Source organism: Heterocephalus glaber, unplaced genomic scaffold (assembly GCF_053883595.1).
Source record: "Heterocephalus glaber isolate CG9 unplaced genomic scaffold, H.glaber_assembly_v1.0 deba00000613, whole genome shotgun sequence".
Classification (NCBI taxonomy): Eukaryota; Metazoa; Chordata; class Mammalia; order Rodentia; family Bathyergidae; genus Heterocephalus; species Heterocephalus glaber.
In genome coordinates, this window is record NW_028258152.1 from 2,968,143 (window position 1) to 2,992,739 (window position 24,597).

The following is a 24,597-nucleotide window of genomic DNA, read 5'->3' on the forward strand; positions in this document are numbered from 1 at the left end:
AAAACCAAATTCAAGTGTTTAAATGGCATTTTTCAATGTGAAAGTTACTCAAGATTTTTTTAAAAAACAGTAGTCACGGGCCGGGGATTTAGCTCAGTGGTTTCGCCACATGCTGTGCAAGCACAAGGACCCGAGTTCGATCCCCAGTACCTAAAAAAACAGTAGTCACTGTTTAAAGTTCTGTAATCAGAACTTCTGAAAAATGCTGTATTCTAAATTTGCTTCGTGAATACTCCCAAAGTACAATATGTGTGTCAAGGCTCTAAGTAGGCCTACAGAAAAGAAGTTGCTTAGTTTTGTTTAGCTCAATGTTTCCCAAAGTTGCTTGATATCTCTGATTTGCAGAAAGTATCCTGACATCCACCAAGAAACACACTTCAGGGAGCATCCTCAGCATCACTGATGAAGAACCTAAGTGTGACGTCCACTAAGCAGTATCTATAATGAGACAAGGTTCTTCTTCTAGACTCAACTGTAAAAATCATCTCATGAAGAACTTCATGATTACAATGAAAATAACCACCACCAAAATGTAGTAAGTGCTGAGGGCAAACCACATGCTAAGTGTAAATGTTTTTTTTGAGAAGAGGCTAGGTGTGTTCTCAGCCACCAAACTGCCCTCCCCAGAAGCTGTATCTAATCATATATAAACAAAATAACTTTACACAAATAAACATATTACATACATGGTTCCCTACCTTCCATTTTCCCCCAAACAACATACACTGACAATGTTTACAAATTGCCACAAAAAGAGGTTCACAGGTATTTTTTGACTGGTCTTTCCACTGCCCAGCCATAAATAATGCAATTACTCAGCATCCCACTGAGTGGGATGGTTATCTCCAGTCTTTACTCAGTGTAAATACTATTAGAATGAGTATCTTCATATATAAATCATTTTTCCATGCATGAATATGTAGGTATATAGAGGACACATTCATAGAATATATAAATCAATTTATATCATTTATAAAACTAAAACTGAAATTTCTAGTGTAACGAATATAGGATTTTTCATATTATAGATTTTGCCAAACTGACTATTAAAGACATGGTATTATTTTACATTCAAACTCTCTACAGAAAGTTGTAAAATTTTTAAATCTTTGTCCATCTAACCAGGATAACGGTACCTCAGTGTGGCTGTGATGTGCATATCTCTTATAATAAGCAAAGCTGTGCATCTTTCCTTTTTTTTTTTTTTGTACCAGGGATCAAGAACTCAGGACCTTGCGCTTGCAAAGCAGGCAGCAGCACCACGGCCTTATCCTTCCATTTTTAAAAGCAACTGCTATTTCCCTTCCTGTAAACAGTCTCCTTTCCATTTTTCTTCTGGACTGTTGGGCTTTTTCTTGTGGATTTGTAGGAGTTCTTTAGTATGAAGATTAGTCCCTTGTGATATGAAAAGCAAGGATTTTTTTCCAATTTTCTTGTTTCTTGTTTTACACAGAACTTTTTCAGGTTGGCTTGGTTTTTATAATCAAAGTTGTAATTTCTTTTATGACTTCTCAGTTTGCCATTTTACTTAGAAAAGCCATTTTTTACTCCAAGATTAAAAATAACTTTCTAATGTTCTATAACCTGGTTTATTTATGAAATATCTGTTCAACATTGATTGATTTTGGCTGAACATTTTGAGGTGCTCCTCCAAATCACACTTTCCCCAGATGACTGACTACCTGGTTATCCCACTACCATTTATTAAACAGAGACTCTTTCAAAACATCTTTGTCATAAGTTAAATATGGCACATAATACCAATGTTTCAATTCTTGTAGCCTTACTATGCCAGGTTTTAATCTTTTACAGAATTGTCCTAGCTATGTGTGCTTATTTTTCTAAATGAACACAAAAATCAGCTTATTCACACTCCCCTACCAAAAAAATTCTGTTGTTTACTATAATTACATTAAATATACTAACTTAGGGAGAACTGACATCTTTTTATGTAAGAGTATGACAGCCCTTCTAATTTTTTTCATACCTTTTCTGTAACACTCAGGAACATTTTTAAATGGCTTCATACATAGCATACTTATTTAAGTTTATTCTCAGGTCTTTTATCCTCTTTTATGCTAATGGTCTTTCCTTCTATTATCTCTTCCAACTGGTTATTCTCAGTATATACAGAAGCCATGAAAAGGGATACAATTTTGGGTATTCAGGCAGGTTTATAACTATCTTATTCTTTAAAATGAGTTTTTCACTTGATCGTCCTGGATAATTCTAATTGCTTATCCCATTATTTGCAAATAACATTCATTTATTTCCTTTCTGATTTTTATGTCTTTTTAACTTTTTTGTCTTGTCTAACTGCATTGGTTTGTGATTCCAAAACACCATTAGTAAATAGTCAAAATAGAGGATAGCCTTATTTTTGTTCTAAATTTAATGGTAGTGTTCTCAAACTTCCTCTTCAGTTTGGCACGTAATACCAATGTTTCAATTCTTGTAGCCTTACTATGCCAAGTTTTAATTTCTTTTTCAGAATTGTCCTAGGTATTTTGAGACAGAGATGAACATACCCTACTTTGCTAGTTTTCCTAAGTATATTTTTATATTTTAAAAAATCAACAATAGAAAAAAAAAGTAAAAAAAAAAAATCAACAATAGATATTGGATTTTATCAAATGCTTTTTCTATTAAAATGATCTTTTTTCTACTTAAATTTAATAAGATGATGATCTCATTAATAAATGTCAAGCCATGGGGCCGGGGATTTAGCTCAGTAGTTCCGCCATCTGCCTCTCCCCGGTACCAAAAAAATAAAAATAAAAATAAAAAAAATAAATGTCAAGCCAGGCATGGTGGCACATTTCTGTAATTCCAGCACTCAGTAAGCACAGCCAGGAAAATCGAAAGGTTGAGGCCAGCCTGGGATACACAGTGAGTTCAAAAGCAGCCTGTGCTATACAGCAAGATTCTGTCTCAAATCATCATCATCATCATCATCATCATCATCATCACACTCTTCCTGCACTCCTAAAATCTAAAATAAAGCTTGCTTGTTTTGGTGTTTTGTTCCTGTAACGTCAGCACAGTACATATGAATGTGCTATCTCACTTGATTTCCTAAGGATCCACACGCCAAGTACCATCACGCCTGCCCTGCCCCTCGCTCACTCTTCTCCAGCCGCACTGCCTCCACACACACCAGCCTGCTCTCACCTCAGTGCCTGCCATACATGCTGTTCCCTGACTCTCTGTCCCCAGACGGCCTCGTGTGTCATCCCTCTCTCCCGTGTCTCTTTGCTGACATGACCTAATCACAGAGGCCTTTCCTGTCTACCCCTTTAAAAACAGAAACTGCCTTCCAATCTTGCCACTCTCAACTCTTGACCCTGTCTCACTTTTGTTTGTAGCACCTGTCACCATCTAAAAATATTTGCAGATGGAATATATGTGGAATATTTAGTATTTATTAAAATTTATATTCCACTTCACCCAATAGATTGTAAGCTCCATGAGGACAGAAGCTTTGTCTACCCTGCTCAGTGCTTGCTTCCCAGAACCACCAGCAGGCCTGGCACACTGGGAAGTACTTAGTTTTTGCTGACTTGATAAATGAATAAATACCCATGTTCTACACAAGAAAACCAAAGCTTACAGAAATTAAGTCACTGAATCCCACACTGGCAGAGCTGAGATAGGAACTCTAGCCTAACTTTCAGCTCCTTGGCTTTAACCATTAAAACAGAAAATGCTCATATGGCCTTATGCATATTGAACCACAAGTTAATGGCATCACTGACTGAAAGCCAGAGGGAACTGTGCAGACAATCCCTGTACAAGATAAGTGAAAAAAAACCAGAAGATGGGTCCAGATAATTCCTTATGAATTCCAGGCACCAAATTAGCTCCCTCCTTTCAACCCCTGTGGTCCTCGCAGCAAGCAGCATGAAGTTCCCACCTTCATCCACATGTATCTTTAAGTATCCAAAAGATAACTACCAGCACTTGCACACACCAGTACTTATGACTAGTACCGACATCAAGGTCCTAACTCTGAAATAACTCTTTCTTCATTCAAAGGTGAATCTTTTTTTTCTTTGAATGCGCAAGTTACAATTAGGTTTTCTTCATTTTCTCTTTCTCTTCTAACACTGGGATACATTCTTCCCTCAATTCAACTTTAAGCTAAAAACAAAATTTCACAAATCTCTATGTATGTCATTAAACAGTATCTTTGTTTTCAGAATTTAATCAAACTTTATTTTAGAACTGTGGGACTAATCCAACACTGCAATGTGTCACATTTCATTCCGTCAATGTAAATCATAATGAACAAAACTGGAGCTAGTGAGACGTAACTAAATGCTTTGAACCTGTGAACTTAAAAAGCCTTGTTTGCTTTATTCTAAATAGCAAATAATATCCTTTTCCAACATTTCACTATCAAATTATTTTAATTTTTCCAACTGGCACACACTTGAGGAAAGCCACAAAAGAACTTTTCCAACAGCTCATTCTATTGTTGCTCATAATCTTCTAAATATTTCTCTTCATTGGCTTCAACTCAAAGGTAAATGGAAGGCAGTAAAATTTATGGAAAATATATTCAACTGCTTAAAATACATCAACCAAAAGAGAAAAGATTTTAGACCTGTATTATGAGCTGTGAAATTATATCACCTTCACTTGGTTTCAATGACAGGTAACAGCACTGACAGACTGCTCAGGTTCCGAAACACCTCCCTTATGGAGCCTGCCTCTTCCATCTCAAGTTCTCACCTCATCAGAACCCAGAGTAAAGGCCCATCCCTTCACATTTTTACATGGCATCACTTTGTATACCTCAAATATAAGCTTTCACGCCAGGGAGAAAGCAAATTCTAGCACACTGGGCAAATTTCCACTCTTAAACTACTGAGTGTACTCTCTACTTTCTCAGCTGTCAAGATGGCGAGAGGAAGAAAATGATCTTTCTGTAAACCTGTAAAGTGTAACTAGGTAAGTTTGCCCTTTAAGCTCTGCACACAGGCAAGTGAAATTAAATTCAGGTCTCAGGTTTTAAGTTTTGCTATGAAAATTATATTCCAGCACTTGACTCAAAAGTTGCAAGATTTTAATAAAACAAGATTATTAAAGTGAAGTCAACTGAAGTCAATTTTCACATTTCATGGGCCAAAGGAGAGACATTAAAGAAGAATTTTTAAAGTAACATTTTAAAGATACCATACTTTATAAAATTTGGGGAGAAAGTGACAATTGTGTCGTTTCAAAAATGCCTTAGTGTAGGGAAGTGAGGCAATCTCAAGAGCATTAACTCTTTTTTTAAAAGAAAGCTAGACACTTAAAATTTTAAAAATTAAAGATTAGCATGAAGAAAACTCAACTCAATACAAGAAAGTAACCTATTCATCTTGCTCGAACCTATTTGGTTTAGTCCTTTCTCTATGAATTCTAGAGATCTTTATAAATGATATCCCCTTAATCCTTCAGTTACCAGTACAACAGGAAAAGGCACTGCTCTTATTTCACAGCAGACTTTAGTAAGACAAAGAGCAGCAGACAGACTCTGTATGTGTGTTAGTTTCAGAAAACTTCAAAGCAAAGAACATAGAATTATACCTTTGTCTTTTTTGGCTTGGGCTTTTTAGAGCGGAGGGAATTCACATACACACACACACACACACACACACACACACACACGCACACACACCAGAAATACACTCAATGTAAGATTGGCTTAAATAAGCAAGCAAATTTGGAGTTTACTGTGCAATGGTCGTATGACAGACTTGTAAGAAAAACAGGTTCATAAAATCCCAGTTCACACTCCATCATTTGAAAAATACATTTTTTTTTATCAAACTCTGCATGCTTTATAATCCCGACAAACATCAGGCATCTCCATTTCCATTTCTGCTCTTGACTCTTGGAAGCAAGAGACGTTCAGAAGCACAAAGTGGCTGACAAAATTCTAACTTTCTTATAAATTCCTAATATGGAAAACACTAAGACAGTGAAATAAGACAAGCTGCTACAGAAGACAGAACAAGAGAAAAAGATTCCACTATCCTCAGGGGCAGGCTCAACAAGGAGAGTATGACAAATGTCCTTGGCATTCAAGGGGCACCTTGCACATATCTGTTAGTATCTGTTTACACGTTTTTATCCCCAAAGGAGTGTTTGCTCTCCTTGAAGGTAAGACCTAGGCTTTATATCACCCTGTCCTACCAGCCACTGAATTCAGAGACATGAACGAAGAGTCAATACTTTTCCTAAATTCTCCTAACAGTAAAACTCAGAGCACTTATGTTATGTGAATTTTTTTTCCTGGAGATCTAACCAAGGGCTTTGTGTGTCCTAACCAAGCACTCTAATGCTGAGTTATACCCTGCAAGTCCTCAATTTTTAAAAAGACCACCCGCAAAATAAAAAGCCTGGCACAGGACACATGGGTGTAATCCCAGTACTCCGCAAGGATCACAAGTTGAAGAACAACCTGGGCACCTTAGTGACCCTGTCACCAAATAAAAACTACAAAAAAGGACTGGAGATGTAGCTCAGCATGAAGGCCCTGGGTTAATCCCCAGTACCGCAAAGAAAAAAAAAGATTTTTTAAATTTAAAAAAATCACAGCCATACACATATTAAAAGCCAAATGACAAAAAAAGAGAATTTTTAAATTATGAAAGCAAAGCTATTTTAAAGTCAGATCCTGAGTCAGCAGACACTGACTTAATGGTAATGCTTCACAATGAACAATAAGTCTTGTAATCATGCAAGTATTTCCTAACCCTACATGTATGTCTGGTGTCTGTCCAGACAGGTGAGCATACACCCCCAAAATGCCCTTGATGACACAGTTTCTGGACCTGCTGACTGACATGCTGTTGAAATCAGGATTCAGCTGTTTGGTGAATTGGTCTGGCTGCACTGTCCAGGCTGGTGTAGAACTGCTAAGCTCAAGCCGTTCTCTTGTCTCAGTTTCCCCAGTAGTTGGATTTACCTTATTACATGCAAAGAGTCTATAATACTAGGTTTCACCACAGGAAGTGTAGATTTACAGTGCTATTTGGGTTTGGTTCTCTTATTGGAAAAAAGGATACTAAAGTTAAAAAATGATGATGCCAGGAAAGATCCAGAGTTAAAAGGAACTTCAGGAAAATTCAGCATTCTGCTTGGCTCCAGCCTCTCTCCTAAGTCTTGAACCTCTGAATATGCTCCCAACAAACAAAGACCACCAGTGCGAGTTGGAAGACTGACAGGTGCGTGGCCCTGAAGCTCCCGAACCAGGCACCTGCCTCTCCATAACCTCCTCTGCATATGTATTTGTTGGTTCCCAGATTCTAAGATTTCCCTGAGACAGAGACAACAGAAACCCTCACTGAAGTAAAAATGTGACCCTTGGCATCATGCTCTGACTTGAAAAGGTCAAGACCACACCAGAGAGCATCTGAGGGAATTTATTAACATCATGCCAACCGTCTCTGCCCCACAAATAAAACTCCTGGAGTAAAAAAGCAATATGGCCACAAGCTAACAACAGGAAAATTAAACTGCAGCAGAACGCTGCAGAGGGCAAAGATATAATTATCAATTTCCCAATGTATACTCCTAACACTGACATCAATGACCAGAAAAGAGCAAGAGCATTCACATGATCCCTAAGTTTCAGTAGACGGCCTGAAGAAGGCAGGGCAGGAATCCTCCTCTTATTCTCATTACTGTGCAACAGATCACAATGTACAAACCCTAAAATTAATACAAATATTTTATATCCCCCTGCAAAACGTCCAAATGGCATTAACAGGTACATTCCTGATGGGAAGATGTAGTCGCTGGCTCAGAGTTCACTGTCATTATCCAACACCTCATCCTCACTGGCGGAGAGAGCTACCACTCGCACTCATTCCACTCCACTGATGGCAGGCAGGGAACTGAAGTGATGACTGACTTCTTGATGCCCTTTTCAGGGACCCCACTGGTAAGAGAGCAATTCAAGTCAGAACAAGAATCTTCACATGACATTTTGTAAGCACAAGTACTCCTTTTGCCCCCGAGCGTCAGCACAAACACTGGTCATACACCAGCCTGCCTTAACACACAGCACCTCTTCACTGACTACATCCTAGACATGATGCATTTGCAAAATAAAAGTGAATGAAATGTCCATATATACAGCTTCCTTTCCCACACTATTAGGCAAAAAGCACAAGTGGAATAAGCTGAGGTGCTGACCTCTGGCTTGAGCACAAATGGAATTATTCTGCCACACGTTATTTAAAAACGCAAAGCACAATTCAAGTTAATTTGTCACTTGGAGAAAGCACTGTGCTTTTATGATGAGAATTCATTTATGAGAAGCTTAGAGCCGTTTTCCCCTTAACCTTCTCAGTTTATCTCACATTCGCTACTCTTCCACAGCAACCTTTTATGTGCAATTTTAAAGCTGTGTAATATAAGTTACAAGGGCACTAGTCTTTGAAACCCAAAGAACAATCTCATGAAAATGAGGTGATGTTAACCAGCTGGCAATGGTATGCTCTCTCCTGACCCAACTTGCTAAAAAATATGATTGAGCAGGATTTTGTAAGATCTTTCTGGAGGACAAAAGTATGGAGCCAGCTTTTATTTGACTGAGAAATGGAGAAATCACATTTATCCATAATGCTTTGTTTAAAAGAATACATTAAGGAACAACAAAAAGAAATCCACAACTTTAACAGGATCTATTTCCTTCAAAATCATTTTACATGCTTTTGAGACTTCTCTAAGCAATCATCCAACCACTACCACCACCACCACCCTGTGCTGAGGATCAAAGCCAGGGTCTTGTACATGGTGAGTATTCGCATTTGCTGCACCCCTGAGCTACACTCCCAGCCCTGAGCATAGTCAGAAGAAACTACAGCATGAGCCTAGTGAGAATGCCCAGAGCTGCCACACTGTTTCCTTCTTTTCTCAGCCTGTTTTATCACTTACAAGCAGGGATAATATCCTCCTGTTCTACAGACCTCATACAATCAGATTTTAAAAAGAAGACCACTATCCAAAGGCATTAGAGTTGATGACACCAACAAGGGTGCACCCTTTCCAAATACTGTACCGAAAACAGAAGAGCAAGACTGTGCAAGCACAGAACCAGACTTACTCTACTTAATGTACACAATAACACCTGAGGTAGACAAGACTAAAGTAGGGTTGGCCACATCTGAACTGAAAGTTCTTCCTGTTCAAATGGCTGCAAATTTTGAGAAAATTTCCTTAACATATTCAACCACAGGGCCATAATTCATATTTCTCACTGCTGGGTGCCTCTGAACCCTGAGCAGTACATGGATGACTGTTCCATCAGGCAGCATGGGGCAATTCCATCAGGTGGGACAAGCCACCAGAGAGACATGTTAAACTATTACCTAAAAACAACTAAAGCAATGATTGTCAGCTTTTTGGGTGGGAAAGGTAGTGGGAAGGGAAGCACAACAGATCCCTTCTAGAATCTAATAAAAATGACAGACCCTTCACCTACAAAATGTATATCCATATATTCAAGAAAAGCTTGTTTGTTTGCAGTGCTGAGGTTTGAACCTAAGGCCTCACACAAGCTAGACACATACTCTACTCTTGAGCTACACCTCCAGCCCAAAACTTATTTTTCTGACATGAGAGGTGGGATCCTAGGTTAGGAATCCCGTTATAAGCTTCTGTATGACTCCCTAGTTAAGACACAAGAGAAAAGGAACAAGGTTATAATGATAACAAAGTACCCTGACTTAGAAGATCATGGTTACATAGGTGATACACTTAGGAAATCCTCCATCAGATCCTCCCTGGAGGCAGGAAGCTGAAATGTCCTCAATTCCTAGGTACTTTAGCAGTATTCAGACAGAGGTGGCCCTCATAGATCAAGCAGAAAATCACTTCCTTTGATAAACAACCAAGATTCCAACTAGCATAACATGAAAAAAAATTTTTTTAAACTGTTCATACATATCCAGTGGCTGCTTCAGAATTTCCACATAAAAGAGGCTTAGAGGTGGCAACCTAATTGGAAGCTCAAAGTATAGGATTAATTTTGAAGCTAAAGTTGCTGAAGACTTCACATGAGATTGAAAAATATCACATTTCCAAGGCAATGCAAGAAGCGAAGGGTAAGCGGGCGGGGTAGGGCATCCCAGGCCAACTCTTGGCACCATCGCAGGCTTGCTAATGCCAGCAGTTCTCCCACTGCAACACGCTACACAATCACCCCCAGGATATCAGACAAAGCTGGTTCTCCATTCCACCCTCAACGTTTCTGACTCATTCACCAGCTCTGGAGTGAAGGCCAAGAATTTGCATTCTAATCAGTTTCAAGGGATGCTGATACTACTACTTGGGGAACAATGCTTTGAGAATTAATCTTATCCAACTGGAGCCTATCATCTAGAACATCCCAGCTTCTTAAGCACTTTCACAGTGCTTAATAATAATTTTTAAAAGCCAGGCATGGTGGCGCATGCCTATAAGCAAGCAGCACTCAGAAGGGCCAAGACAGAAAGATTGCTGTAAGTTCAAGGCCAGACTAGTCTACATAATGAGTTTAAAAAAAAAAAAATCCATACCACTCTATCTCAAACCCCCTCCTGTATACAGTACCTGAGGTACATGCTAGCTGGACTAAACGTTCAAAATACACAATAAGCTTCCTGATGATGGTGCTGTCTGTTGGTAATTCACACTACCAACAAATGCAGAGGAAGAATTTGGAGCCATTTTGTTTTAAAATGTTACCCTCAGGGAGCAATAAATAGTAAATTAATACTGGAAGATTTACACAACACTTAGTAATCATGACTCCAGAGCTGTAGCTTTCAAATTGAGCTCCACAGAGCCTGGGATACCTCAAGGGCTGGGGTGGCAGCAGAGAAATGATGAAGGCCTTGTCCTTTCATCTTTGTTCCTCTCTGAATCAGGTTAGCTTTTCTCTGATTTCTATATTAGAATAAATTATATATTATTAATGCTTTCACCATCCCTTTGCAGGGGGAAGAAAGGCTTAAAACAACTGAGTTTGCTTACCTCTAAGACTCCTCCCATTTCTGTGATTCTACTATAAAACAAGGTTCAGTGGAACACTACAAAAGAAAAAATATCAAACCAGCCCAGGAGGCTGACAAAAGGCTACATACAGCATCAGAATGAGTGTCTGGCAATCAGATCACATCTGTGTCTGGTATGAAGGTCTGAAAGATGCACAAAAGTTTGAGCTTTCAAACTCACTGAGGGCAGCCACCAAACATCTGTAAATGGAATATAAAAAACAAACTCCTGCAGTAATTATCTTTAATCTTACCCAGCCATACAGATCCCTGTAGAAACCAAGGTTTATTCATTAAAACCATACAAAATTGATACTGTAAGATTTGGAACAAGAAGGCACATCTGCAGGATTGTTATTGGGCAAAGGCTCCGTACTAAACAGTTAAAACTTTTCTTTATGTCACGTATTTATAAGTTAACAGTCATGTTGAACATAAAGCACTAGTATCATTACTGTGGCCCACAACATGATCACAAGTGAAAGGAAAGAACAGGGGCTGGGAGATAAATAGGCATATCTTTTACTAAAAGCTTTAATTTATAAAGACACCCCATAATCGCAGCATTCAAAACCATCTGAGGGGCAAAGGAGGTGCTGGAACCTTCTACATGGAAGGTGGTCCATTCCTTAGATGCCAAAACTGCCTGCAATGACAAAGCTGCCTACCATAGCATGGAAGGAGGACACAGTGGGAAGCAAAGGCTGGTAAGAGTGCTGCATCTGGAAGGCCACTGGGGTGTCATATCACCATCATTTTACTTTCAAACATCCCTACTGCTACCTCCTTTGGCTGCACAGTATATAGAGCCAGGAAGAAGAGTCTCAGAAAGTAACTCGCAATCCAGCTCCAAAAGGTGATCTAAACCACATATCAAAACCCATCTCTCTAAACCAAAGCAGTGAGGATGTCCCTCACTGGGGGAGGGAGAGGGAACAATGTCAGAAGAGGTGTTTTGTATCATTATTTCATTCAGCAGAAAGATTTACTGAGCTCCTCTGGCAACGCAGACTTAACACACAATACCAAATCTCAAGGAGTTTACATGGGCTCTGGAAGATCCATCTTCAAGCAACCAACAATGTCATGTCACAGTTAATGGTGCAGGGAGCTCAGAATTCAAGGTCAAAGGCAGGAACTGCAAATACAGATATGTACCACATTTCAATATTTCACCCAACAACAGACAACATGTAAAATGGTGGTTCCCTAAGATTATAATGAAGCTGAAATATTCCTTTTGCTTAGTGACACCATAGCCACCCTAACATCTCACGGTGCAGTGCAATACCTGATCTCATCTGTGGGGATGTTGGCGTAAAAAATGCCCTGCATCCCCAGTGGTATACAGGTGCAGCACATACGGCTGTGTATGGTACATAATCCTTACTGACAATAATAAACAACTGTGTTCCTGCTTTATGCACTTACTGCTTATCGTTATTTTAGAGTATACTCTTTCTACTTATATACAGTTCACAAACTTGATTTGTTCTGATTTTGGAAAAGAGGGCCATCTTTGTGTTTGTGTGGGAAAGATGGCCATGGTCATGTGTGTCACCCAATGCAGTCTGCAAAAATCAAAATTTTGCCAAATGCTTGCTGAGGAACCAAACTGTTTGCAAACAGAAGCATTCATGACCCAAGGTACCACTGTATATTTTAAAAAACAAAAAAGCTATGTACAAAACAGCCCCGGCACGTTTCTCAGGAGTATTCCAGAAGAAGCCATTGTTGTCACAAGAGGTGACAGGCCCGTGCATGTTCCTGTGCAGGTAGACCTTCCAGGGGGATAAGATGTGGGAGTGGAAGACAGTGATACTGATGAACCTGTCAGTGTAGGCGTAGGCCAATGTGTGTTTGTGTCTTTGTTTTTAACAGAAGTAAAAATAAAATAATAATGTTAAAAATAAAAAATCTTATAGAATAAGGACAAAAAAATTTTGTATATCTATATAATATACAATATTATACATACAATATAATAAAGCTCTGGTCTTAAGCTAAGTATTATTACAAAGAATCAGAAGGGTTTTTTTACCTGAAAGGTGTATATAGTAAAAAGTTACAGTAAGCTAAGGTTTATTTATTATTAAAGAGAATGAATTATAAAGTTAGTGTAGGCTAAGTGCACAGTGCTTCTAAAGTGCAGTGTATGCAGGGATGTCATGGGCCTCACAGTCACTCCTACCCACTCACTCCGCCCCCAGAGCCATTCCCAGTCCTGTGAGCCCCAATTATGGTAAGTGCCCTGAGAGGGGCACCATTTTTCATCTTTTGTAACACATTTTTGATGGTCTTTTCAACACCCAGGTACACAAATATTTACCAGTGTATAGCACATGCCTAAAGTACTCAGCACAGCAACGTGATGCATAGGTTTCTAGCCCAGGAGCAACAAGTTACACCACACAGCCTAGTGTGTAGTAGGCAGGCCATCGAAGTTTCTGTAAGCATACTTGCTGATGCTCACAAAAGGACAAAAGCATTTAACAATGCATCTGAGAATGTATCCCTGTTGAGACAGAGCTGTAGTCAAAACTACTCTCGAAAATTTCCTGCTACTCCTCATAAAACAGTACTGTGCCATCATCTCTCAGTAAGTCCAAGATTAGCAGTTTTCCTGATATTTGCAAAACACTACTATCTCTTCAGGTAAACACCAGAGGAAGGAGTTGGCTTGCATTTCATGGTCCACACAGTAAGATACAAATGCTCACTCTCCCCACAAACAGTAGGCTCAGATCTCCCACCTCTTGTTCACTCCAGGAATATACTCATCATATTCAACTGTTATTTCTTACCCTCTTTTTCTTTTAGCAAGTGCACTGGAATTCCCATCAGTAAAATACTGTAAGCATATAATATGAATCCACTGTAGTATCACCATCTTAATACTTACCCAAAAGGGGGCTGGGGATTTAGCTCAGTGGTTTTGCTTCCTGTCTTGCAAGCGGAAGGTTCCAAGTTTGATCCCCAGTATCAAAAAAAAAAAATTACCCAAAAGGATGCCAAGAATGCCAGTTTCTCTGAATTACCATACTACAGATCCCTTTTTTTAATGCAAATATATAACAGGGAAAGGCTTACATATTAACCCTCCACAAAAGAATGAAGGATTGTACCATTTATCTGAGGAAATTAAGAGACACCAGACAACCAACAGGTCAGCTTTGGTAGGTGGGAGAGAAGATCCAGAACACAAAGTGCTCCCTGCTCCCCCAGAACTAGCCCAGAAAGGTGGGGGCGTGGGTGTGATGACACACTGCACAGCTCTTCAGAGTTAGGCAGGCCCTCCATGTGTCACGGAGTAGACCCCATACCTAAAGTCAGGGATGGCTCAGGAAAGGGGAAGAAGAGACGGGCCTGCTAGGGCTCTGATATGAGCCACCCAGACGACCTGATCATCTACACAGGCCCAAATGCTGCTGCCTCCACTCGCTCACATCAGCAAACTGCCAGAGCCCTACATCCTTTTTCATTCCTATTCCCCTAACACAGTCACCCCAATGAGTACACACCCACCACACCTCAGACTCCGCTCAGCATCAGCAAAACAAGCCAGGCCATTTGCTGGGAAATCTGGCCCTATCTATTGCAGAGATCTACCTGTGTGTGTTACCCGTTCAACAGTGTTTTCTCCAGAGACTCTTCCTAAACATCTCTTCCCCTCCCTTTCCTGTACCTTCCTTCCTCTGTAAGTCACACTGTAGATTGAGCTGGTGACCCCTGAACAGTGCCTGCCTCCACCGTGTCACCATGATTGTCAGCTGCCAGCTCGCTGCCCTCTTTGTCCTCCCCAGGCTCCACCTCATCTCCACCTGGTTTTCTTCAACCTTCCAATTTTCCAACACCTGGCCTCCAGTTCCCTGGAACAGGTGGCATATTTAAATGTTTTAAAAGGCACCAAACAAAACTATTTAACATGAACCAAAAAAACTTTATATACATTTTCATACCACTACACAATTTAAGCTCTGTGCCATTCTCCTGGACACAAAAGCTTCAGAAATCCTCCACTTCTCTGCATGAGCCTTAAATTACTCTCTTCATTCCCTCCTTCAGTGAATTCCTGATCAACTCAGAAATTTTACTATACTTGACCTCAGTCCATGCTTATCATCATTTTAAATTCTCCAGCTGACTGTGGAAATGAAACTTTTAAGCAGGCAATTAAAAAAGACCAGTAAACCTGTTCTTGACAGGACTAGACTTAACTAATGAGACAAAAATGACAACTGCCTGGCTTACTGCCAAAGGAGCATGCACAGTTTAACAACTGGACTCAAAATAGCTGATAGAATCTGAAAGACAGAGTGACCTCTACATTTTATCTTCTGCTGGGTTTGTACTGTGTGAAAGATATGAACCTTAAAATACTAAAATAGTTTAGGAGGAGACCTTCAATCCAAGATCCAGGAAGAAGTACTGGTGATAGGTGCCATGGCAGAGACTAACTAGATGTGAGAAGCTATTTTTGTCTACAGGGAATATGAAGTGTGTAATATACAGTTTTCCTAAGTATTAGGCTCTGAAACAATATTTTTTCAGCCTTAGAGAATAAAAAGATCATTTCCTTGATAAAATGTTTACCTCTTTCACATAAATTCAGACCTAATAAGGAGACAGCTCTAAGTTACCCTAGAACAGTGATGGAAAACCTTTTGGAGTTTTCAGTGATACCAACAGCCCGCTGCAGCACACACGCCATATAGGTTCACTGCCCTAGGACCTCTATTTAAAATGTAGAACATATTAAAATTTACCCACATTAGTAAATAATGTGTCAGTATTCATGTCCTTAAATAAAAAAGAATATTTTACAAATATCCAGAAATTCAAAAGGAAATGTCTGCCTACATTATAGGAAATTAAACTCTTAAAGGGAAAAATCGTAAGAATGCGAAATAGCTATTCTGAGATTCCCTTTATTTCACTTGCACAAAAAATAAGTGTCTTGTGATATGAAAAATATAAAATGCAGAATTTCAAGTTTGTGCAAAAGCTCTCTCACGCCTCCTTCCCCCCACCAGCCTTAAGAAACAGTTATAAGGGGCCAGGGATTTAGCTCAGTGGTTCCACCACCTGCCTTGCAAGCACAAGGTCCCGAGTTCAATCCCTGGTACCAAAAAAAAAAAAAAGAAAGAAAGAAACAGTTGTAGTTTTTGGTAGCTCTTCAAGGGTATTAACATTTTAAGCCATTCTAGCTTTAACCACTGTTCTAGTTTCTTGCTTTAGGAACCACTGCTGCAAAGTAACACCTGAGATAAATAATGGAGATTAATGCAGTATTACCTTGAAGAAGCAATTAAGAGAGGCTGAAAAGCAGCAACTAAACCCCAAACCACTCGCTCCTTCACAATAGGAAGCCGAAGATAATCTTGTCTGCTAAACATAAATCACTTGAGATCTGGCCAAATTCTTAAATGGTATTCCAGATGGAAATGCTGCAAAGCCAGGAGCTGCTTACAGAAGTATTTACTCCCAGCTCTGAAAACAAACGACTGGTTTTTCTTGTTGCTTCTAGGAAAGTGATCATTTTAAACCAATGAAACAATTCAGCAGAAGGGTTTCCCTAGACCCACTCAGACTCTATTTTTGGTACATCCCCATCTGCTGCTTCCAGCAGTATTAGGTTACTTGCCATCAGGTTTGCCTCTCCTCCTTCAGTATTTATTTTAGAGTCGTCAGGGCGGCAAAAGGCAAGCTCCACTAATTCATCAGTCTTACCTCCTCATGTACTTTCATAGTATATTAACATTTTTCAGGAAAAATATAAACCAAGATGGAGTCTTTTAATTTTTCATGTGTGAATACATACTTTTTTAAATCTTGCTTTTCTTTAAGGCTCTGCAAGGTTTATAAAGACAGGTTGTTCCCTGGGTTTCAAGTTCACACGTAACTAGTTAGCAACGGCCTAGCCTTGCTTTTCATTTCCTTGTGTTAAAGTCACTGGGACAGCAAGGCTTTGAAAGTTACAATGCACAAAAAGTCAGCCGCTTGTTTGTTCAAAGGTTCTACATTAACTAACCCAAATATTCTGGCCATGCTGCTTAGTCCAACAACTGAAGGTTTGAGAGAAGACTTTCTCTGTGACCCTCTTTCTAAATATCACGGGAAATGCCAGTGATCCTGACAGATCCACTATGCCCCAGAAAAGACTCTGCTGTGTGTGAGTAGGAGCCAATGAGATAAAACAGACAAAAGCCAGTCCCTGCACCCAGTATAAAACTTCATTTAGTTTTGAAATTTACTGTAACAGGAAGCCCTGGATTAAATCTCAGATCCCATACATTTTAGTTCTTTGTTCTATAACCCTAGATAAGTTCCTCATACACAGTTAAGGAACCAAGTATAAAATATCCCAGCACACCTTGCTCACTCTGCCAAAACCTACATTGTAAGGCCCTACGGAACTTCCATTTAGTCTGATTTTCCAATCCTCTATGCTGCACACCACACACACACATCTTCTGCATCTCACAAGAACTATTACTTTCTTTAGCTCCTATCTATCAAAGCAGGCACTGGTAAAGAGTCTTCAAGAGTCTATCCACTGGAGCAGTTCTGAGCCTGTGGTTTCCTCTTCCTTTCCTCTTCCTCTGCCCTTTTTTCCAGTCCTGGCTGGCCGGTTCTTCCAAGGCCACACTCTCAGTAGCTAAGCCACTGACTTTTTCCTGCCCAGTGCAATTCAAACTTACATGGCCTAAAATCAAAACACATCACAGAGCTCAAGTTCCACAGTGAGACAAGCTCACCTTTGATTCTGCCACTCAACGGGTCTGAGACATGGACAGTTCCCCCTCACAGCCTCAGTTCCCATCTCCAAGATGAAAATGAAAATGTGTCCCTTTACTGTGGAGACAAAATGAGATCATGTCTGTGCCTGGCTCTCACTGAATGTTAGGTGTTTTCATTATTCTTCTCATTATACTCTTACTATTACTACAAGGGGATCATAAACTGGTAGGCTTTGAGCTAAATTTGAACTTTGTGTTTGGTCTTCAAAATGTATTTGTTTCTGCTTTATTATCTTTGTAAAGAAAAGTATTCTCTATTCTGCCACAGTCCTTACCACTCTTCCTTAAAATCTTGTATTCTTATTGCCCTACAATCTCTTGAGTTTTCGACCAGCCTCACAAACATACAAACACATCCATACACATGTGTGCATGCACACACAGAAGGAGGGGGTCTCAATTATACAAAGGAATTTACAAAAAGGACATGCTGGATGCAGTGCTTCCAGTGATACAAGCCTACAATCTGAGCTCCTTGGGACACTGAGGAGGGAGATCAAGTTGGAGATCAGCCTGGGTAACTTAGCAAAACCCCAACATTCCAAGAAAGAAAGTGACCAAGTGGGTGAGTGGGTGGGTGGGTGAGTGAATGAACAAATGAAAACATCATAGAATTAGGGCAGCCAGACATGGCCACATAAAGGAGCTGCTAATTTCCCACAAGGTTAAAACCTTTCAATCAGCTAAAACATAGGCACATGTGTAACAAGTGTAGGATAGGAATAAACTTCTAGGAATAGAGAATTTCTGAGATTCTTATAAAAACACACAGTATCCCACTGTTCCCTTTCCTGGTCTGACACAAAATGACAAAGCAAATATAAAAATAGCAGATTCAGAAAATGTACTTCAAAAGCCAGGACTTGACAGGAACGAGCTGGAGTAGGATGTAATCCCAGCTACTTGAGAGGCTGAGGCAGGAGGATAGCAAGTCTAAGACCAGTCTGGGCAACCTGGTGAGACCCTGTCTCAAAAAAGTTCTTAAAAGGGCTGTGGATGTGACTCAATGGTGGAGTACTTGTCTACAATGCATGAATCCCGAGGTTCAACCCCCAGTACTGGGGAAGAAAAATAAAGCGGGGCTCTTCCCCATGCAAGAAGGCTACCGCTGAGTATGTTTCCTGTCCCAAATGTACCTGTCAGTGGTCAAGGTCTTAATCTCATCTAATAGCTTTGCACATATCAAAACCTAGGTTGTCTGAAATTTAGTATTTTTCTATTCATATCAAGTCCATGTAGATTTACTATTAGTAATAAAAAGGCATAACTAGTAATTCAGAAAGCATACATACATATATACCAAAACAACATCATTTCTGAAAAAAACACTGTAAAGTACCAAAAGGTTATGTACTTTAGAACTATAAAAATATTTACATATTAAAGAGATGTATCTATATTATAAGGTTAAATAACTATAACTCTCTTTATTAGAACATCTCCATAATCCTCTATTATTTCCCAAAGTTACTGAACATAGTCTTTTAAAATAAGATTTAACCCTGGGCATGTAGTTCAGTGGCTAGGCTCTTCTCTACCTAGCACCACAAAAATAAATCACAATAAGGTCATTTGTTTTCAAATATCCTAAAATAAACACAAATGGGCTTTTGCAAGGTTTGTAAAACTTTTCAAAGTAACTGCAAAGTAAAAAGGCAGGGCCAAAATGATCATCACAATGACCTTCTACAAATCCAATTCACTTATTTTTTATAGAATATAGATCCTCTCAGATTTGAGAATGAAAAGTAAATACAGATAATTCCTCATTTAAGGAATGAATGACTGTGAATGACTGTTCAGACTGCCGACCTGTCTTTTTTCTTGTACAGTTCTGTAATCTTGTTTATAAAGGCTCAATGTCCTTTTTTTGTGCAGTACACCTTGTTTATACAGTACTGTAATTTTTGCTGATTGTACTATACAGTACTGTGGTTATACGTTGTTATACATTACAGTACTGCATGTAAAAGTTTTGCAAAAAAAGCCAAGTCATCAAGTTGCAGTTTCCTTTGACCATTTCTTTGTTCTGAATATGGTAATATACATACTATATACAATTCCTTATTTAGCGACCAATTCATTTAACAACCTGGTGGCAGGAATTTTACTCAGTCATTTAAACACGCAGTATCTGTATAATCAGTCATTCACAGGCGGAAAAAAACCAAAGGTATTTCCAGGTAGCCAGATTATAGGTAATTTCTTTTTCTTTTGTGCATTATGTGTATGTCTTTCAAGTCTTCTATACAAAAGCTAACAGATGCTCTATTTCATTATCAGTTGTTATGGCTGTGTCTAGATGTTCCCCCAAAGCCTCATGCGAATGAGGTGGAGCTATTTCAGAGGTGGCTAAATCTAGAGTGTGTGATTCATGGTCCAATGCTCAGCCCAAGAGCACTAAGTAATGGTGTGGAGGATACCCACCCTAAGTAGTCTGAATAAGATAAAAGGGGCGGGAAGACACTGTTAAGGTTCCTTGTTGCTTTTGCTGTCTTCTGCACCCATGAACCACTGCCCCTCTGCCATGTGCCATTCTGCCTCTGAGCAGTTTTATGACCAATGCCCCTCCCCAGAGTTCCAGAGCATTTAAGCCCTGTACCACACACACAGTGTGGCCCTTTCTGCTGCCAGCTGGACAAGTTATTTGGTGCTCAATGCCTCTAATACTCCAGGCTGCTTTCAATATGAACTGTGATTTGTATTTGTTTTATATGCCTCTACACAGCTTAGCACAGCTCTCAGCACACAGCAGGCTTCTGATATCTATTTGTTAAACATAAATGAAACAACTCATCAATCAATTAATTAACAGTAAAGTAAACCCAGCCGTGTGCTCTCTGCCTTTAGAAGCAATGCTGTATCCTACGCAGTAACAAAGACAGATACAGTCTCCCAGATCAGGCCTGCTGATAGGAAGGCTTTCAGCAAACACTGCAGCACAGAAGGAAGAAGTGGTTTTACCTGAACCAGCTCCGAACCTCCAAAGTAAGAGCAACAGAGCTGGACTATGACATCTCACGAAGGCCATGTAATCAGTTTCAGCTTCTCCCATCACCTCTTTGGAAAGGCTGCAATGGTAGTTCCAGACTCCTAATCCAACTTTACTATTCCAAAGAGAATTAAATCAGAAAACAATCTGAGGCAGGGGTGGCTGAGCCCTGCTAGGAGGTAACCTGCCCTCCTTCAACGATAGTGACAGCAGTGGTTATCTCAGTTTACAAAGCCTATAAAGTACTGGCAGGGCCTCCAGGCTTCTTAGACAACGCATTATTATTTCAATGATGCTGAAGACTGGCTAATAATAGGTGAAACATCCTTATATTCTTTGGCTTCAATAGCTCTAATTATCCTTTCTGTGAATTCTCAAACCAGTGGGCACACAAATTGCACGAAGAAAAATATGAGTGATGTTTATAAAATTACTTTTATGAGGTCCTGTGATGCTGCTGTTGGTCCTTAACACAGTGAATTTGTTATTATTAAACACAGGAGCTTCAGGGTCAAAGTATCATCTATACAAACTGGAGTTTACAATGGCAGGCTAGCAGCAGTAGGTGACTGGGATCTCACCTTTCCATGAGACTGGGGAGCTCCATCTGTTCCACACCGCAGCCAAGAATGACTTTCGGTTTGTCAGTCTAAGATACTCAAAATTGCTTTTGGAGTGAGGGGAAATACACAAGTGAGCAAAGATGGATGGGTATATAAATAAATACATAATCTTTTCCATGTTCACACATAAGGTTAAAAGATGTATTTTTATTATTTATTTTTGGTACCGGGAATCGAACTCAGATCCTTGCGCTTGTGCAGCAGGCGGCGAAACTATTGAGCTAAATTCCCCGCCCCTAAAAGATGTATTTTTAAATATTCCTCACTCAATTTCTTTGATTCTTTCAGCAACTGTAATGCTACATTTAAGGTCAAATACACAGCACTCGTGATTTCAAAAATCCCCTCAAGGAAACATCTGTGCATTTCCCAGATTTGTGTGTATGTGTGTTTCCTAAATTGCACTGTAAATTGTAGGTACATTACTATTTAAAACAAACATAGCTATAAATGCTTAGAAATATGAAATTTTTTCCCTGTGGAAAAAAAGCAACAAACCTACTACCCCCTTTAGTCTGCAAAAGATTTCTCATTAGTCTTCACAGTGGGAAATGCTGCATGTTGGCATGGCTGGTTCCATGTCACACAATCAGACCTACAGGACAGAGTCCTTGTCCCAGACAGGAAAAAACATGGCTTCCAATCTACCCCACCAACACGTCATGGTTTCTGGTGCACCTCCCATGTTTTGTTTCTGAATCAAGAGCCATTCAAAAGCCACATCACAATCCTCTGAGAATCAATTTTCTTTAACTTAACTCCGTGACAATTAAAAACCCAAATTTTATCACCACTTACCTACAACAAAATCAAAAGGGTACTGCATTATGCCTGAAAACCTAGATACCTAGTAATACTATTTCTAGGAAATGGACATAATTATGTACATTACTAAGAAAAGGATTATAAGCAAAATGCTTATTTACCACAGCACTACATTTAGTTTAAAAAAAAGGTGTCCAGCTAGACACAGTACCACTGTAATCCCAGCTGCTCAGGAGGATTAGGAAGAAGTTTGAGGCTAGCCTGGACAACTTAGTGTGACCCTATCTCAAAATAAAAATGGCTAGAGATGTTACTCAGTGCAAAGGCCCTGAGTTCAATCCCCCATAGCCCAAAAAAAGTAGTGTCCAATAAAGGAGTGGCTAAATATATTATTGTACATTTATATAATGGAGTACTACAACACAACTTGTATATCATGTTTTTTAGAGTAACACTAACTGAGCAGTTATAATACACTAGGCCTAGTCTTAATACTGTACATTAATTGACAAGTTTCTGGTAAGCATTACATGACGAATGCTTACCACAAACTTCTAAAGTAGTTATTATCATTATCTTCACTACTATCCTATTACAGATGAGAATAGTACGGCATGCCGAGGTCAAAGGACTTCCTCCAAGTTGCATAGGTAAATGGCAGATCTGGGTAGAATATTTAATGGTATGGAAAAAATATATAATTTTAAATTATATCCATATACAGCTAACTATGTAAAATACCAACATGTCTGTATATGTATATATTTCAGAGTCTGCAGACAGAGGGAAAAATAAACACTAGAAAGAAATACACTAAAGTTTTTTTAGCTGATAAGATTACAGTGTTGGAACTGGGGATTTAGCTCAGTGGTTTCGCTGCCTGCTGCGCAAGCACAAAGACCCAAGTTCGATCCCTGGTACCAAAAAAAAAAAAAAGATTCCAGAAACCCAACAGAAGAACAACATTCTACAAGCAGTTAGAGAAAAGAAACAAATCACATACGAAGGAAAGCCCATCAGACTCACAGAAGAGTTCTCAATGCAAACCCTTGAGGCAAGAACAGCTTGCAGTGTTGTATTCCAAGCCCTAAAGGAAAACAGCCTCCAACCCAGATTGACTACACCCTGCAAAACTATCTTTCAAAATTGATGGAGAAATAAGATACTTTCATGACGAAGAGCACCTTAGGAAATTCATGAATACCAAACCAGCACTCCAAAAATTTTAGACAAAATCCTAGGAAAAGACAATGAGGATCACAACCCCAGGAACCCCAGCAGAATGAATCCACCAGGCACAACAAGAAATTAAAAGCAAAGAGGGACAATCAAACAAAAAGAAAAAGTCATGACAATGATAACTCAATATGTATGTTATAACCATCAATGTTAATGGTCTCAACTCACCAATCAAAAGAAATAGACTGGTAGAATGGGTCAAGAAGCAAGATCCAACAATATGGTGCATAAAAGAAACAAACTTAATTGAAAAAGAAACTCACAGACTGAAAGTTAAAGGGTGGAAAACAATCCTCCATGTGAGAGGAACCACCCCCCAAAAACAGGAGTAGCTATCCTCTTTGCAGATCAAGTGGATTTCAAACCCACACTGATTAAGACAGACTAAGAAGGACACTACATCCTTGTAAAGGGAAAAATCCAAGAGGAAGAGATGACAATCATAAATATCTATGCACCAAACACTGGTGCACCCAACTATATAAAACAAATACTAACAGACATGAAAAATCATATAAGCATTAATACAATAGTACTGGGGGACCTAAATACCCCACTGTCACAAATAGATCAACTAGACAAAAAAAAAGCAATGAAATACTAGAACGCAATCTCTTGAACAAATGAACTTAACAGATGTTCACAGAGTGTAACAGCCCACAAAATCAGAATACACATTCTTTTCAGCTGCACATGGGTCATTCCCCAATATAGACCACATACTAGAACATATTTAGGTAAGTGCAAAGGAATTGAAGTTATCCCCTGGTTATTATCAGACCATAGTGCGATGAAATTGGAGATTAATAGCAAAAGAAACCCCAGAAACTTCATAAACACATGGAAATTGAACAACACACTTCTGAATAACCAATGGGTCACAGAGGAAATGAAAGAAGAAATCAGACAGTTCCTTCAATTAAATGACAAGGACAATACAACATATCGCAATCTATGGGGCACAATGAAAGTGGTCTTACGAGGGAAATTCATAGCAGTGAATACTCACATTAGGAAAACAGAGCGAGCCCAATTAAACAACCTGATGCTGAACCTCAAGCTTCTAGAAAAAGAGCAGGACAAACCCAAAGCCCATAGAAAGGAGGAAATTATAAAGCTGAGGGCAGAAATCAATGCAATGGAGA

At 39.3% G+C, this 24,597-nt stretch overlaps 1 protein-coding gene across 5 annotated transcripts in view; it reads right to left on the reverse strand.

Annotated features, from left to right (window-relative positions):
• Positions 1-24,597, reverse strand: part of Fhip1a (FHF complex subunit HOOK interacting protein 1A) — a 260,320-nt gene that overhangs the window by 187,296 nt on the left and 48,427 nt on the right. Inside the window, exon 1 of one of the 5 annotated variants that reach the window (XM_087205790.1) lies at positions 16,329-19,137. The exons of the other annotated variants lie outside the window; for them this stretch is intronic. The gene's annotated coding sequence lies outside the window, so the exon portion shown is untranslated. Of the gene's footprint in view, positions 1-16,328; positions 19,138-24,597 lie in introns of those variants that run through there. 5 annotated transcript variants of the gene reach the window in all.